This window comes from Lissotriton helveticus, chromosome 2_2 (assembly GCF_964261635.1).
Source record: "Lissotriton helveticus chromosome 2_2, aLisHel1.1, whole genome shotgun sequence".
Classification (NCBI taxonomy): Eukaryota; Metazoa; Chordata; class Amphibia; order Caudata; family Salamandridae; genus Lissotriton; species Lissotriton helveticus.
The window spans coordinates 488,784,123-488,802,063 of record NC_136060.1 but is presented as its reverse complement, the minus strand read 5'-3'; the positions used below and the strand labels follow the sequence as shown (position 1 = coordinate 488,802,063).

Sequence of the window (17,941 nt, the reverse complement as noted above, 5' to 3'; positions counted from 1 at the left end):
TGGGGGGAGTTTGTTGTTTTAGTTTGTTTTGTTTTATGGTCTCTATTGCTCTTTTCTGGCTTTGGGAGGGTTCTTTCCTCTTTAGTAGGGTTGGCTGTCTCTTGGTCTTGCACCCTGTCCTTCTTCGGACATCTTCAAAGCTCCTGGTTCCCGCCTCCTTGGGGCGGGCCCTTTGAGGTGATATTTGGGGACATTGCTTACTGTATTATGACCTGTTATTTAGTATTCCTGTCACGGTTGCTTTGATTATTTAGTTCCTACAGTCATAGCCTGCCTCGAATTTCAACTGGGGTATGTTCCTTTTGTCTCTTTGTGTTCTTTATGTGAGGTGCTGTGTCCTTGTTGTTGCAGCCTCCCCCTCTTCTTCAATTTAAAAATGAAAACCTTCAATCCGGTGCTACAGGCCTCGTAACCGCTTTTGTTGTACCCTATCGTATCATGTTTGCCGATTGGATTGTTTTGCTCCTGTTTATCATTGATTGTTTTTACGGCCGACCGAGATGGTCGTGGGCCTATGCATGTATCTCCTTAACTGTTGAATAAAGGTTTTCAAAAAAAAAAAAAAAAAAAAAGATAACCCTACAGTAGGCATGGGGTACAACCTGCTCTTGAGACACCAGGTGCTGCTTCACTGCAGTCACACTGGCTCCTGTATCTCTAAGAGCCTCAGCTTTCTTACCATTGATGGTCACCACCTGCCCATATTTTTTAGTGTTAGAGGGCAGGTAGTTCTCAGGGACCATCTCACTGTCTCCTAGAGAGCCTAGGGTCATCTGGACAGGATCTACAACCCCGGGGACTACTACTTCTTCCCCCAAATTAACACTAGCTACTTGCCGGGGTGGAGCACCAGTGGGTGCTTGTTTACCAAACAGGTGACATTGGGGTCACTAGCAATATGACCCGGGTCACCACACCTGAAACAATTGAAGGGCCCCTTTGGAACAGGCCTACCTGTCGGGCCCGGTCTGCTTTGGGTGTGGGGGAGGCTGAGAACCTCTCTGCTGGTTCCCTTGGGGATTACTTTGGGGGCCTGGTTGGAACCCTCTTTGTTTACCCCTGTCCCCCCCCACTCTTCTGCTGGGGACCCTGCCCACCCTTGGCGGAGTCTCCCGAGGGAACCTTGTGGACCCTGGTGCTGAGCCAGCGGTCCGCCTCCTCAGCAAGCTTCCTCGGGTTGGACAGCTTGCTATCAATCAGGTGCTGGCGTAGCTCAGAAAAACAATGTTGCAGCAAGTGCTCCCATGCAAATAAATCAAGAAGCCCCTGAAAATCACTTACTTTGCTACCCGTCACCCAACCATCCAGTGCTCTGCAAAAAACAGTCAAATACTCCACATACTTACTCCCAGGACGCTTTACACTCTCCCTGAACTTCTGTCTGTACATCCCAGGGGTAAGCCCATACCCGGTCATTAAGGCCTCTTTCAGTGTGCAAATCTAGTAGGGTGTCCCGCCCTTCGCTAAGGAACCTCCCCCACAACCCCGCTCCTCAATCCTTGTCAGGGACCCGATGGGAGGACATGGCTACCTCATATGCCCTAAACCACTGTCCTATGTCATCCCCCTTAAAGAACTCCTTAACTACATCTTTGGGTATGTACACCCTGGACTCTACCTGCACTGGCATTGTGCTGCCACCAGAAGGAGTTGTTCCCAAACCTCTCAGCTCCAACTCCTTCAATCTTAGGTCAAGGTCCAGCTGGCGTTGCTGCGCCTTCATGGCCAATCTTTGCTTGTCCATTTCCAATTTTTGCTTCTCCATTTCTAGTTGCCCAGCTAATTTTGCCATCTCCATTGCATGTGCCCTGTCTGCTGCCCTGTCTGCCAGCTCCTCTGGTGACAGGCCTCTGCTGGACTCCACAATGCCATCTGGTGGTATCACATCCACCGCATTCTGTTGTTCCCTTGACTCCTTCCAGGCTCTCAGCGCCTTAACAAGCAGGGTTTTGTTTTTGCATCCTGTTTGGGGAATTCTGAACTTTCCGCAGAGTCCTTTCAGTTGATCATTTGTCAAGTCCCTCAGTGCTTCTTCTCTCCAATCTACTTCATCTTCTCCAGAGAAGACAGAGGGTGTTCTTCCAGCAGGGAGTGAGCCAGGCATGGCTTCAGTAATGGCAGATGTCTCACAAAATTAAGAAATGGAAATCTGTGGCTGCGTTATAAGTTTGCTCTCACTATGTGGTGATCAGCAATTCACTGTATGTCAACTACAAATGCAAATTCGCAAATCCCACCGCTGCGTCCAATGTTAGAATTGGGGGTCTCTGGTTGGCGCAAGTATTCACTTGTGACAAGCAGGGACCCTCTCCTCTAAGTCAGGGCGAAGGATGACCCCTTAGAATTACCCTTGCTCACCCTCTAGGTACGTGGCGTGAGCAGCCAAGGCTATTCTCCAGGCGCTTCTGAGTTAAGCATTTGTAATAACACACACAGTAAATATACCAATCCCCCCACAAATGGACACCAGGCTGTGGTTATATGAAAATACGTCTCCTTTATATAAAAATATATATCTATGCAGGCAAGTATTTATCACAAGACCATTGATAACGTTTTGCTAAGCCACAAGGTTGTAAATAGGCAAGTGTTCCCTTTGTTGCAGTTCAAATATCGCTTCTTAAGCTCTTTTACTTCAAAAACGGTTCTCTTAGTTCTTTCAAACTGTTCTTAGTCCCTGAGGCCTCTTTAGGACTCCCTGGCCGCTTCTTAGCGCTTCTGGGCGCTTTCCCCGGTGAAAATGAGTGAGACCCTACCGCGACTCACGCATCTCGCGGTGTGGGTTGAATGGAGACCAGAGAGAGGCCTTGAGAAACCCTGGGCCTTTTCCGGAGGTGGGGGCTCTCAGCTGCAGTGAGGAGCAGGGAGGCGATGAGAGGAGCCTCGAGGAGAAACCCAGGGCCTAACCCAGGGACTTTTCCAGAGGTGGGGGCTCTCAGGCTCGAGAACCCAGGGCCTAACCCAGGGCCTTTTCAGAGGTAGGCACGTACCTTTGTGATCATCATATGGGGAAATAAAAGGTTGCGGGCCCCGAGCCCGGTGAAGATCCTTGGGAGGAGGCATCCGGACTTCGGGGGATCTGTTCTCTGGGTCTTTGGGGTCCGGAGGGGGCTTCAGGCGGGAGGGTGGGGGGCACACCAGCGAGCCTCCAAGGCGAGGTGACACGGCGATTTCCCACAGCGGGGGAAGGGCGGCTCAGCAGAGCGGGGCTCTTCCTTGGTGGAGACGGGGAAACATAGTTGGTCACGGCCTCGAGGAGGGGCTGGGGGCACCAGGGTCACGGCTCCGGCGGGGGCAGAAATCCTCACAGATACTGGCAGACGGGCAGAGAGCAGGTTGAGCCAGATGATCCTGTGGCTCAGGTCAGAGGGCAAGCTCAGTCAAGCCCTTGGAGAAAGTTTCTAGCACAAGTCTACAAAGTCTTTTCAGCAAGTCTTTTCCTCTCCTTCCTCAGCAAGGCAGTCAGCAGGCCAGTCCTTCCAGCCTTCTAGTTGGGCAGAGGTTCTTTGTGGGAAACAGGATTCTGATTTACAAGGAGCAGGGCTCCTACTTTTATACAGCATTTTCTTTGTTCTCACAGGCCAGGGGGGCCTATGCATAACTTTATTCAGTCTCTGAGCACTTGGTTGGGTGTACTCTGGTGTCTGCTTTCAGTGTGAGGGGCAGGCACATCAGACGCTCCACAGGAGGTGGAGCCAGCATTGTGTGGACAGGGGCAGCCAGGAGTACCTTGTTGACAGTGCTTCGCCCCTCCTGGGCCAGGTGTCGGCTGAGTCATCAGTCGCTCCCCAGGGGGCGGAGCCAGCATTGTGGTGGCAGAGCACAGCCCTATTCAGAGTCCAGGGGCACTCCCACCTCCCACCAAGGTGTAATCCTTGCATTCACCACCTGTCATCCCCCAGCCCTGTTACTCACATATCCCAGACAGTCAGATACACATCCTAGCAGAGGCGGGCTGAAATGGTTAGGCAAGCAAATGCTAACATTCTAAAAGTAGCATTTGCAAACACAGGATATTAAAATAAACTTTACTAAAAAAAGTATTTTATTATTCTGAGTTCAGGCATACTAAACTTTACTTTCTACCATGTTCCCTGAGCCTGCTGGGATTATAGAGTGTAATAATTCCAGCAGCCCATCTGGCCTAAAGGGAACAGGTAGCCTTACAATAGTGAAAAACGAATTTGGCTGTAATTCACTATTAGGACATGCCACACACATCAGAGCATGTCCTACCTTACACTTACAATGCACCCTGCCCTTGGGCCTACCATAGGGGTGACTAATATGAAGCAAAGGGAAGGTTTAGGGGCTGGCAAGTGTGTGCACTTGCCCAGCCAGCATGACAGTACCAGACTGCACGCAGGTTCTGCAATGGCAGACCCTAGACACATTTTTTAAAAGGCTGCTTCTGTGGGTGGCGCAACCAGCGCTGCAGGCCCACTAGCAGTATTGGCATTTACAAGCCCTGGCACTCCTGGTGCACTTTACTGGGGACTGACAGTAAATCCAATGAGCCAATCATGGAAATCAATCACAGTTACATTTTACATAGGGAGCACTTGCACTGCGGCACGGATTGGCCGTGGCGCAGTGCCCTGAGCAGCGGACACCAGCAAAAACATCTGAGGCACATCAGCAAAAAGTGGAAGGTAAACTCACGCCAAGGTGCCAGGTCTAACATCATGCTAAGATATAAGGAGTTAGGTCCCGGGACGTGGGGGGGGCTGGACCTTAATAGAACAGTAAAATACAATTTTGCTCCCCTCACACTTTTTTTGATTGCGTTAATTTGCAAATACATTAATCAGGACTATTTCTGATTATGTGGGTTTATTTAGTTTCACCCTTTACTTATGAATTCCAAATACAAAAAGGTTCATCATTACATGTATAAGAAAAACACGATACATATAGACATTTAGACAAATTTGTAAAACGATAAATGACAAAAAGAATTGTCCAATTTAAATTATGAAACAATACATTGCACATTAATTAGACATTACAACATTTTGTTCAAAAATACTTAATATCATGAACAAATTATTAATGAAAGAAATTATTTTCTCATGGACAAGTTGAAGGACAAAGAGTCTGAAAGAAGGCTAATACGATACAAATCAATAAATCTAAATCAATAAATCTGCATAGCAATTAGTCCGGTTTGGTTTTTTGATCCTTCTTATAAGCCAAGCCGACGCGTTTCGATCCCGTTAATTCATTAAGCGGGGTCTCATCAGGGCCTTGTCACTACTAATGGCTGTGTGTTGTGTGCAAAGAGAGAAAAGAGAGAACAACGTCTTAGTTGTGTAGTTCATGCCCATTTCGCTTCACCTACACTCTGCCTTTCGCCAAAACATACCTGTAGCTTTGCTTTTAGGCCGGGTTCCACAGCCTTCTGGCTGTCTGACTGTCTTTTGGGGAATCTGTGGAAATAGTTGTGTCTGTTTTAGAGTGATTGCAGAATAGGGGGGGGCTCAACCCTTGCAAGTGTGATATCTCTCTAAATCATACCTGTTATTGGCACCGCGTTTGTGAAAACTTTTCTTCATGCGCTCCTTTTGGATTTTGGGTCGTCTGTTTCTGTGCTTTGGGGCTCCCTATTTATAGAAATGCAGGGTTTATTTCAGATTGCACGTTTAAGCGTGCTGGTTTTTGCAGTGTGTGGAGAGATTTCATAAAATGCACTCTACCTTTAGGGGAGAGCGTCCCTCGGTGAGCGTGGATCTGCTCGCAGATGGATCGTCCGTTTTCTTCAATCTGTTGAATAAAACGGGAGGGATTTTAGTCCTTCTGTGTGCCCTCGTAATTTGCGCAGTGTGTGAACCCGTTTGGCCCGCTCTTTGCCTACCTTTAGTCAAAAATCATGGAGCGCGCTATTCGGGGGTTCTGTCAGTCTCCGGAGCTCGGCTCTGCTACTGCTTCCGCGTTCTTGACAGGAATCATTAGTATCTACCACTCCACTGCCGGCGTCATTGGCAACAGTCAGCTGATCGCGGTGGGGCTTGTGGGACTTGCAGTTTAGAATGTGTCAGCATTCCAAGGTGGGGACTCCTCATCACCTGACTCACACGGAGCACTATGCGTGCATCTGGATTTAAGGGAATTAAAGCCTAGACACTTCTGACAGTGTGTTTAGTCCACTTTGGCTGCTATTGAATTTTAAAATTAAATATGCCTCTTTCATTAGGAGCACAGTTTCAGTGTCAGGGGGACATTTCGTCTGGTTAATGCTGTATAATACAGTCCATTTGAAATCCGTTTCTCGATGGTTTTTCTCTGTAAAATGCTGCACCATGGGCGCATTCGCTACCTTGTTTTTTAGTCTTGATCTGTGCTGCGTGATGCGAGTGTTTACTTGTTGGGTAGTTTTCCCGATATAGATTTTGTCGCACGGACAAACAATGGCATACACAACATTTCTTGTCCGGCAATTGGAAAATCCCACATTTTTCCATTTGGTGTTTTTGTGGATGAATTCAACTCCTTCCATTGTGGTGTCGCAAGACACGCAGTTGCCACACTTATGGTGTCCCAGTATAGGTTTGAGGCCCCATTGAGAGAGCAAATCACTTTTTGTTTTCGGGATTCGCACATCAGCACGTACTAATTGTTGACCAATGCTTTGGTTCTTTTTATATGCGAATATTGGCCTCGGGAAGGGGCATTCCAGTTCCTCTAGGAGATGCCAATTTTTTAAGATCATTTGCCTGACTTTATGGGTATCGGGACCATAGGTGGTCACACAGACCATCTTGTCAAGCTCCGGTTTTTGCTTGTCCTGTACTAGCAAGCACTCACGGGGAGTATACCTAGCCCGTTTGAGCGAATGCTTTAATAATTTTCTGGGATAACCTCTGTTGGTCATTTCGCCACAGAATGTCTTCGCATGTTGCTCATATTCGGCAATTTCTGAGCAGTTTCTCCTTATCCTGAGCAACTGCCCGTAGGGGAGGTTCGCTCTGAGGTTTCTTGGGTGGTCGCTGCTATGGTGTAGGATTGTGTTTTTGTCAGTTTTTTTCTTGAAGAGGGACATTTTAAGGTGACCCTCATCATTGATGATTTCTACATCGAGAAACGTCATTTTACTGGTACTTTGGTCGATAGAGAATTTTATATCCTGGTGTCTGTTATTAAGCCATTGGTGGAATGCCATCAACTCAGTGTGGCTCCCCTGCCACAGGAGCCACACGTCGTCGATGTATCGCAACCACTGTTTGATGTGTGATTTAAATGGATTGTTGTTGTCCACAAATTTACGCTCATATTCTGCCATGTATAGCACTGCCATCTCCGGCGCATAGGGACATCCCATGGCCGTACCCTTGATTTGGATAAAGAACTGATCATTGAATCTGAAGTAGTTTTTCTTCAATGTCAGTTCAGCCAGTTGCAGAATGAAGGATGTTGGGACCCTGTGGGGTCTCTCTCTGGTGTCTAAGTACATTTCCATGACTTCTAGCGCCTCGTCTTGTGGTATTTGCGTGTATAATGACGTGACGTCCATGGTCACCATGATTTCATTTTTGTTATCAAATTCTGTTCCCTCAACTTTGACTAAGAAGTCAGTAGTATCCCTGAGGTACGATTTTACATGACCCACAAACGGCTTCAAGAAGAAATCTACGTATTTGGAGATAGGTTCCAGGCATGAATCACACCCGGAGACGATCGGTCGGCCGGGTGGATCCTTGAGTCTCTTATGGATCTTGGGCAAAAAGTACAAGATCGGTGTCCGTGGACATTTCTTTACAAGAAAGTCAGCCTCCTTGGGTCCCACGAACCCGCTGTCGATCCCTGTTTGTACTAGTTCTTTTATGGATCCTTGTATTTGTTTAGTTGGATCTTCATGGAGTAGTCTGTACCACACCTGATTGTTAACTTGTGTGGACCCCTCTTTCAAATATTCATCGCGGGGCCAAATAACCACTGCCCCGCCCTTATCGGCTGGTTTAATAACCACAGTTGGATCTTCCCTGAGAGCCCTCAAGGCCACTTGTTGTCCTTTACTTATATTCCTGGGGACATACCTTTGGTTCTTCTCAAGTTTATTTAGGGAGGATAACAAAACTTGTTCAAATGCATGAATCTGTTTTGGTATATTGTGGTTCGGGCAAAAGGTGGATTTGTTCCGGAGTCCCGTTGTTTCCATTTCAATACTTGGGGGTTGGTTGGCAAAGAATGCTTTTAGTCGGATCTTACGACAAAAAGCAATGATCTCCATTTTTATTTTTGCAAAATCTGTGTGTTTTCTGGGAACAAACTTGAGCCCTAGATTCAACACGGATTCTTCGTCCTGTGTTAGAACTTTTTGGGACAAATTAACGACAGAAGAGGGAGGTCCTATGACTTGTACGATTGTTTGCGTGTCCGCATTTCCCACGGTATTTTTTGCCTTTGTTTGGGCTGCTGGCCCTTTTCTAAAAAAGCAACTTGTTTTTTGTTGTTGCCTCTGGAATCCGAGCCTGAAGAATCTGATGAGGATGTCTCCGAGAATGTTTTAAATCTGTTACGAGAGCGACCCTGGTAATTGTATAGTGCTCCGCGTGAGTCCGCCTGTGAGTAGTAGTCGTCCCTCAAGAATGGGTATGCTTTTTCTAGGGTAAATGACTTTGAATCTCGGTCGTATTGGGCAGTTTTATTATTGATAGTGATGTCTTTGAACTGCAGGATTTCCTTCTCTATTTTCTCTATTAGGTTCTTTGCGTCGGGGATCACCTCACTTTCTGCAATACTTTTGGTTAGTTTCTCAATTTCGTCAAGTTCCTGTCGGCACAGTCTTTGTGCGGTCTCAATGGTGTGAACCATTAGGTCCCGGCTACATTTGGTGTTTATCTTGCTAAAGCCTAATTTATATTCTGCGTCCTCCGTAAAGATTACTGGGACATTTTTCACCTGGAGTCCCCAAGGGATGGTGCCACCCCTCAGGTGCTGCAGGAGAAAGTGTCCATGGAGTTCGGTTCTAATATGTTTTTTGCTCAATCTAGTGAGTTTGTCTGATTCGTTTTGTTGCTGGGCAGAGGTACTTAAAGTGACATTTCCGAATGGGGATGAAGCTATTAAGTTTTTAATGTGGGTCTCTGAAAAGGATAACGTGTCTTTCTCAGACATCGTATTGAGAAGGACGGGTGGTCCCTCTCTACAGCTAATGTGTTTTAGTCCAAAGCACGCTTTAATCAAGTGCCCTATAGACTCTCGCGGGTGAAAACCCGCCCTTAAATGCTAAGATATAAGGAGTTAGGTCCCGGGACGTGGGGGGGGCTGGACCTTAATAGAACAGTAAAATACAATTTTGCTCCCCTCACACTTTTTTTGATTGCGTTAATTTGCAAATACATTAATCAGGACTATTTCTGATTATGTGGGTTTATTTAGTTTCACCCTTTACTTATGAATTCCAAATACAAAAAGGTTCATCATTACATGTATAAGAAAAACACGATACATATAGACATTTAGACAAATTTGTAAAACGATAAATGACAAAAAGAATTGTCCAATTTAAATTATGAAACAATACATTGCACATTAATTAGACATTACAACATTTTGTTCAAAAATACTTAATATCATGAACAAATTATTAATGAAAGAAATTATTTTCTCATGGACAAGTTGAAGGACAAAGAGTCTGAAAGAAGGCTAATACGATACAAATCAATAAATCTAAATCAATAAATCTGCATAGCAATTAGTCCGGTTTGGTTTTTTGATCCTTCTTATAAGCCAAGCCGACGCGTTTCGATCCCGTTAATTCATTAAGCGGGGTCTCATCAGGGCCTTGTCACTTCTAATGGCTGTGTGTTGTGTGCAAAGAGAGAAAAGAGAGAACAACGTCTTAGTTGTGTTGTTCATGCCCATTTCGCTTCACCTACACTCTGCCTTTCGCCAAAACATACCTGTAGCTTTGCTTTTAGGCCGGGTTCCACAGCCTTCTGGCTGTCTGACTGTCTTTTGGGGAATCTGTGGAAATAGTTGTGTCTGTTTTAGAGTGATTGCAGAATAGGGGGGGGCTCAACCCTTGCAAGTGTGATATCTCTCTAAATCATACCTGTTATTGGCACCGCGTTTGTGAAAACTTTTCTTCATGCGCTCCTTTTGGATTTTGGGTCGTCTGTTTCTGTGCTTTGGGGCTCCCTATTTATAGAAATGCAGGGTTTATTTCAGATTGCACGTTTAAGCGTGCTGGTTTTTGCAGTGTGTGGAGAGATTTCATAAAATGCACTCTACCTTTAGGGGAGAGCGTCCCTCGGTGAGCGTGGATCTGCTCGCAGATGGATCGTCCGTTTTCTTCAATCTGTTGAATAAAACGGGAGGGATTTTAGTCCTTCTGTGTGCCCTCGTAATTTGCGCAGTGTGTGAACCCGTTTGGCCCGCTCTTTGCCTACCTTTAGTCAAAAATCATGGAGCGCGCTATTCGGGGGTTCTGTCAGTCTCCGGAGCTCGGCTCTGCTACTGCTTCCGCGTTCTTGACAGGAATCATTAGTATCTACCACTCCACTGCCGGCGTCATTGGCAACAGTCAGCTGATCGCGGTGGGGCTTGTGGGACTTGCAGTTTAGAATGTGTCAGCATTCCAAGGTCTAACATCATGGAATATTGCTGGTCTACCCGCCAAAATAACATCATCTGATTGGTCAAATTATATTGAGGGGTTTGATTTTATTGCCTTCCAGGAGACATGGTCAGTGAATATGATATACCGCCCAGGTTATCTGGCGTTTGGTAAAGCAGTAATTGTAAACCACAAGGGTAGACCTAGTGGGGGTTTGATCACCTGGGTTAGGCAACAGACGTCTTTCCACATTGAAGAGATAACAACTGACAACCCGGATATTCTGGCCCTAAAGGTTCGATCAGAGTGTCAGCCAGATTTCATACTGCTTAATGTATATGCGAGAGGGCTAGCGGGCGGGAAAGCATCACCAACCATTGTCTTTTTAGACGCTGTTATAAATGATTTGGAAGGCCCTCTATTGGTAATCGCGGGTGATCTAAATTGCACATTTGAGCCTCTTGGCCACGATGATTACAATCTCAGTGTGGAGGAGGATCATCTTTATTGCTGCCGCCTATTAATAAATGGACAGAGGAGGCGTTACAACTTAAAAGTTTAACCCCGGGAGGGGCTTCAGGGCAATCAATGGGAGATCGCCCTCGGACAGGGAAGGTACCAACACTTTCAGTAATGGGATAAGTAGTAGCAGAATTGATTATTTTCTCATTAGCTTAGAGCTGTGGCCAAGACTTTTGGATATGCTGGTCCAGCAAAGACCGGAGAGCGACCACGACCCACTGCTGCTAACATTAGCAGCGAAGGGATCGGGTAGACAGAGGGCTCCCCAGGAAGTGCTGGCCGGAGATGTAATTATGTCCAATAATTGCTGAAGGCTGAAATGGGTAGCGGTATTAGAAGAAGAACTACCCTAACCCAGATAAGCTAATTACAGCGGGAAACATCCTTTATGACGCAACTTTCACTACGCAGTACCTTTACAACGCAGGTTTTACAACGAAAGTCATTACAACGAATTGCGCTGGGGGCGCTGAAGGATAAGGAATAGTTTAATTTACTATCCAAAACCTTCCCTACTATCCACGAGGACTGGAGTTGGAATAGTAAATTAAACTATTCCACTATCCAGCGCCCCCCCAACGCAAGTCGTTGTAACGACTTGCGTTGTAAAACCTGCGTTATAAAGGCATGTGTAGTAAAAGCATGCGTTATGATGACATACATCCAATTACAGCAGAAATATTATTGATTCTTCCTTCTCTAGATTCCCATGCTGACTCCTTCTCAAGCCTAATGAAGGCACACGACGACTTCTTTGCAAAACTGAAAACCTTCTTTACAACTAGTAAGAGAGTGCCAAGGCAATTACAAAAAAATCAGCCAAATGGTACGACGATGCATGTGGGACTGCATTTAGGCAACTCTCACAAGCGATTAAGTTGGGAGATCTACAGGAGGTGAAAAATGCAAGGGTAAATTATAAAAAGTCCAACATAGGGCCAAGAGGAATTTTGATGAGAAAAGATGAGTAGAACTAACTAATGCAAGCAACGGGAAGAATTGGTTCAAATTTTAGCAACTGATTAAATCGGGTAATGGGGAATCAGAGCTTATACCTGCTAATAATGTTCCACCTGATCTCTGGGTCTCACATTACCAGGCCCAATTTGCTACCCTGACAAATGTCCTAACTGTTTACTGTGAGCCTACAACTGATGCTGTCCTAACCTTTGGCAACAGGGAGATAGAAAGAGCTTTGGAATGCGTTCCAGCAGGAAGGGCCCCCGGCCCGGACTGCAACCGACATATTCACACATAATAGGAAGAACTGGGTCAAATATATCCATATTATCATAAACGCCTTGGCCAAGTCAAGTCAAAATTTGTATAGCGCACTACTCACCCAGAGGGTCTCAAGGCGCTAGAGGGAGGGGGTTCGCTATTTATCAAACAGCCATGTTTTGAGTTGTTTTCTGAAGGAGAGGTGGTTCTGTGTAAGGCGGAGGTGGGTGGGAAGAGAATTCCAGGTTTTGGCTGCTAAGTAGGAGAAGGATCTTCCTCCCATGGTGGCTCTTTGGATGCGTGGGATCGCGGCGAGGGCTTGATTGGACGATCGTAGGTGGTGGGTGGGGGTGTAGAAGGTCAGGCGCGTGTTGAGGTAACTGGGTTCTAGGTCGTAGAGGGCCTTGTGTGCGTGGGTGAGGAGACGGAACTTGATTCTCTTGTTGACGGGGAGCCAGTGAAGGTCTCTCAGGTGACCGGAAATGTGGTTGTGGCGTGGTATGTCTAGGATGAGTCGGGCAGAGGCGTTCTGAATGCGTTGGAGTTTTTTCTGTAATTGGCTGTGGTTCCGGCGTAGAGGGTGTTTCCGTAGTCCAGTCGGCTTGTGACAAGTGCTTGGGTGACCGTCTTTCTTGTTTCGGTAGGGATCCATCGGAAGATCTTTCGGAGCATGCGTAAGATGCTAAAACAAGATGACGAGACAGCATTGATTTGTCTGGTCATTGAGAGGGAGGAGTCTAGTATGAATCCTAGGTTGCGAGCATGGTCCGTAGGTTTGGGCGCGCTGCCTAGGGCCGGAGGCCACCATGAGTCATCCCATGCGGAGGGGGATGATCCAAGGATGAGGACTTCTGTCTTGTCTGAATTCAGTTTTAGGCGGCTGTTCTTCATCCACTCGGCTACGTCTTTCATCCCTTCGTGTAGGCTGGTTTTGGAGGTGTTTGGGTCTTTGGTGAGGGAGAGGATCAGCTGTGTGTCGTCAGCGTAGGAGATGATGTTAAGGTTGTGCTGGCGTGCGATGGATGCGAGGGGGCTCATGTAGACGTTGAAGAGGGTGGGGCTGAGGGATGATCCTTGTGGTACTCCACAGATGACTTCGGAGGCCTCTGACCTGAAGGGGGGAGGCGGACTCTCTGGGTTCTTCCGGCGAGGAACGAGATGATCCAGTCCAATGCTTTTTCTTGTATCCCGACGTTGCTGAGACGTTGTATGAGGGTGCTTTGGCAGACCGTGTCAAACGCTGCTGAGAGGTCCAGGAGGATGAGGGCAGCTGTTTCCCCGTTGTCAAGTAGTGTTCGGATGTCGTCTGTGGCTCAGATGAGGGCGGTCTCGGTGCTGTGTTTTGCTCGGAAGCCGGATTGTGTGGGGTCAAGGGAGCCGTTAGACTCGAGGAAGGCGGCGAGCTGGTTGTTGACAGTCTTCTCTATGACTTTGGCAGGGAATGGGAGGAGCGAGATGGGGGCGGTAGTTCTTAAGTTCGGTGGGGTCTGCTGTAGGTTTCTTCAGGAGGGCACTGAGTTCGGCATGTTTCCAGCTTTCCGGGAAGTTAGCGGTGTTGAAGGAGCAGTTGATGATGTCCCAGAGTTGGGGTGCGATGACGGAGACGGCCTTGTTGAAGATGTGGTGGGGGCATGGATCGGTTGGTGATCCGGAGTGGATGGAATTCATCAAGCGGATGGTGTCTTCGGTGCTGATTGGGGTCCAGGCGCAAAGGGTGGTGGTGGGGGGCTTCAGTTCGGTGGTGATGGGAGTGGATTGTTCGCCGAAGCTGTTATGTATGTCAGCGATCTTGCTGTGGAAGAACGAGGCTAGAGAGTCGCAGAGTTCTTGAGAGGGGGTGATGTCGTTGGTGCCGGCGCTGGGGTTGGTAAGCTCTTTGACGATGCTGAAGAGTTCCTTGCTGTTGTGGGCGTTGTTGTCGAGTCGATCCTTGAATGCTGATTTCTTGGTGGATCGGATCAGCTGGTGGTGTTTGCGGGTGGCGTCCTTGAGGGCGGTCATGTTGTCTGTGGTTGGGTTTTTTCGCCAGGCTTTCTCGAGGGTGCAGCAGTTTTTTTGGGAGTTTTTGAGGTCGTCATTGATCCAGGTGGCTTTTTTGTTCCCTGGCTTGTTGTGGTGGTTTTTCACGGGTGCTAATTCGTCAGCTCAGCGGGTGATCCATTGTGCGAGATTGATGGCTGCATGGTTTGGGTCCGATGATCTAGTGGGAGGGATTTGGTTTAGCGCTGTGGTGAGCTGGTCGGTGGTAATTTTGTTCCAGTTTCTGCGGGGGACTTGTTGTGGGTGGAGGTGTGTCGTGGTTTTTCTGAAGTTGAAGTGGACGCAGCTGTGGTCCGTCCAGTGGAGTCCTGTGGCGTGATTGAAAGATGTGCTTGCTGGAGGAGAAGATTGCGTCGAGCGTGTGTCCGGCATAATGGGTGGAGGTGTTGACCAGTTGTTTGAGTCCGAGATTGGCGAGGTTGTCCAGAAGGGTGGTGGTGTTGCTGTCATTGTTCTTTTCCATGTGGAAGTTGAGGTCCCCTAGGAGAATGTAGTCCTCGGAGGGGAAGGGCGTGTGGGCTGATAAAGTCAGTGATGTCTTCGCTGAATTGTGTGCGGGGTCCTGGGGGTCTGTAGACGAGGGTGCCTCTAAGTGTAGTCTTGTGGTCGGTGTGAATCTGGAAGTGGAGATGTTCGGCGGCTGTGAGGGTGTCGTCAGCGCTGGTCGTGATGCGGATGGAGTTCTTGTGGACGATGGCGATGCCTCCTCCTGTTTGTTGATGCGGTCCCTTCGGATGATCTTGTAACCGTCTGGGATGGCTATGGCGATGTCGGGCGCTGATGAGGCGTTCATCCAGGTTTCCGTGAGAAAGGCGACGTCCGAAGTCGTCGTGTCAAGTAGGTTCCATAGTTCAATGGCGTGTCTGTGGACTGAGCGGGTGTTGAGCAGGATGCACTTCAGGTGGTTGTTGTTTGCGCTCAGTTCGGCGTTATTGGTTGTAGAATTGGACCTGATGCAGCTGAACTTGCAGGTTTGGCAGGTGAAGGGTCCATGGGCGCGTCCTGGGGCGGCTTGGTGGCAGTCTGGGAGTTGGCCGGTGTTGAATGCAGTGAGGGTTGCGGCGTCGTACGTAAGGCGGGTGGAGTGGTTTTTGCGGGGGCCAGGGGGTCTGGCTCTGGGTGCGGGCCAGGCGCGGACGGGCGTAGACGGGCTTACCTTTGGCGCGCCTTCGGCGCGCATAGGTCGCGTCCGCTGCGCGCAAGTGACCCTGTGTCGAGTACCCCACAAGACTCACCTGGGCTTGTGAGGCTATCCCGCAGAGACGACAGTTACCACCGCCCCTGACCCCAACAAACCCCCGCGGGGAATAACGCCCGTCAAGGATGAGGTGGAACCAGGGATGGGGGCCAAAAGGAACCAAGGAAGTGGCTTTGGTGATAGGGACGTTGGGACGGGTCTTGGCACAGCTGAGGGAACAAGAAACACCAGATTAGGGCTAGTGACTACGCTCGTGCTATCCAACACCCCACAAGACACATGCAGACCTGAGCCCCTGTTTACACTCACCACAAGATTCGTTCGGGTTGACTGCATAAAAGGCCAGTGCTGTGTCGTCCAGGAGTCCCACGTCCGTGGCAAAGGAAATGAAGAATGAGGCACTTCTGCGCCTGGACCCCCAAGGAACCAAAAAGAACTCAAAGAAAAAGCGCTTCTGCGCTTCACAGTAGGCAATGTCTAGAACTCCCGGGTAAGCGCTGTAGCGCGGCCCAAATGTACAAAGCTCCCACGCTACCTGCGTGTAGGAGCCAAGCTGTAGCACACCTGCGCCACTGCCAAGCAAGGTTCAATGGATGAAATAAGCGCTCCTGCGCCTCGGACAAAACAACAGAGGAAAAAATGTTATAGTGCACCTGCACTATGAAGAGAAACAAGCAGTAACGCTCCTGCGCTACTGCCGACAAAAGAACTGAGGCTTGAAAGTAGCAGCGTGCCAGAAGCAGTTGCTTCAGGACGGAGTTTCCCGCAGCGCTCCTGCGCAGCGGACAGGAACAGGTACAGGCAGTCACGTAATGCGTGAGGATTGACAGCGTTACCGTGACCTGAAGAAACCTTCGGCGTCTGCTGGGCTCATGCGCGTCTGACGGAAGGAATCAGAAGCACCGATCCGGCGGCCACACGCACTTTAAAAAGTGTTGGCCCGGAAGTGCTTGTTGCGGTGAGGACTAGAACGGGACACCACCTCCGGCCGGAAGTGAGTATCCCATTGTTGTGGTGAGGTCTAGAACGGGACACCACTTCCGTCCGGAAGCGGGTCTCCCGTTCTCTGCATGTATCCTGCGGCGCCCGGACTGCGGAAAGCCGCACATGACAGTACCCCCCCCTCAAAACAGAACCCCCCCCCGGGGAGTCAGTCAGAGAAAGGAAGCAGGGCGCGGGCTCAGAGGGTGGCTCAGATGGAAAGCACGAACCAGAACAGGGGCATGACGTACATGGGATCGGGGTTCCCAGGACCGCTCCTCAGGACCGTAACCCTTCCAGTCTACGAGGTAGAACAACCGCCCCTTGGAACGACGGGATCCCAGAATGGCCCTGACCTCGTATTCCACATGGTCCTCCACTACCACCGGAGAAGGAGGAGAGGGGACGGAGCAGTCGGGATGGACCGCACGTAAAAGAGAGACATGGAAAACCGGGTGTATCTTCATGTGGGCCGGGAGCGATAGTCTCATGGCCACTGGATTGATCACCTTCTCAATGTCGAAAGGACCCACAAACCGAGGCAGCAACTTCTTGGGACCATGCACGTTGAGATGACGGATGGAGAGCCACACCTTGTCGCCGGTGCGATACTCGGGTTCTCGCTGCCTGTGAGCGTCAGCGTGTGACTTGTAGGTGTCCTTTGCTTTGGCTAACTCGAATCTGGCCACTTGCCAGAGTTGACACAGAGTCTTGTGATAAGCCCGAACCGTGGGTAATGGACTCTCTGCTGGAACGATCCACGCCGATGTGCGGGGGTGTTTCCCTTGAAGGCAGAAAAAGGGGGACATCCCTATGGCGGAGTGCTTGCTGTTGTTGTAGGCGTACTCTGCCATCCATAGCACCTCAGACCACTCCCTCTCGACAGAGAGCAACAAACAGCGCAGGTATTGTTCCATGGTGTGGTTGGTTCTTTCCGCCTGCCCGTCTGTCTGGGGATGGTAGGCAGAAGATAGACGGACTTCCATCTCCATGAGTTTGCACACTGCCTTCCAAAACCGGGAGACGAACTGCGACCCCCGATCCGTTATCACCACCTCCGGGACACCATGGAGGCGAACCACGTTGTTCACGAATACCAATGCCAGTTCAGCTGCCGTGGGGATTTTGGGCAGTGGTACGAAATGAGCCATCTTGGTGAGGTGGTCCACCACGGTCAGTACCGTGGTATGGCCGGTTTTGGTCAGCGGTAGCTCCACAACGAAATCCATAGATATGGTGTGCCATGGATAGGGTGGCACCGGGATGGGACGGAGATGGCCCACTGGGGGCTCAGATCTGTTCTTGCCTAGCAGGCATATGGTACAACGGGAGACATGGTTTCTTGTGTCGGTTTCTATGGTCGCCCACCAGAACTGTCGTTGTATCAGGTCGAGCGTTTTGTGGTATCCCGGATGGCCCGC

General features: G+C 49.0%; 1 protein-coding gene across 3 annotated transcripts in view; it reads right to left on the bottom strand.

The window, feature by feature from the left end:
• Positions 1-17,941, bottom strand: part of LOC144821563 (plasma kallikrein-like) — a 276,797-nt gene that overhangs the window by 234,068 nt on the left and 24,788 nt on the right. Inside the window, exons 1-3 of one of the 3 annotated variants that reach the window (XM_078678748.1) lie at positions 5,697-5,978; positions 5,518-5,603; positions 5,366-5,429 (exon numbers count right to left, since the gene is read on the bottom strand). The exons of the other annotated variants lie outside the window; for them this stretch is intronic. The gene's annotated coding sequence lies outside the window, so the exon portion shown is untranslated. Of the gene's footprint in view, positions 1-5,365; positions 5,430-5,517; positions 5,604-5,696; positions 5,979-17,941 lie in introns of those variants that run through there. 3 annotated transcript variants of the gene reach the window in all.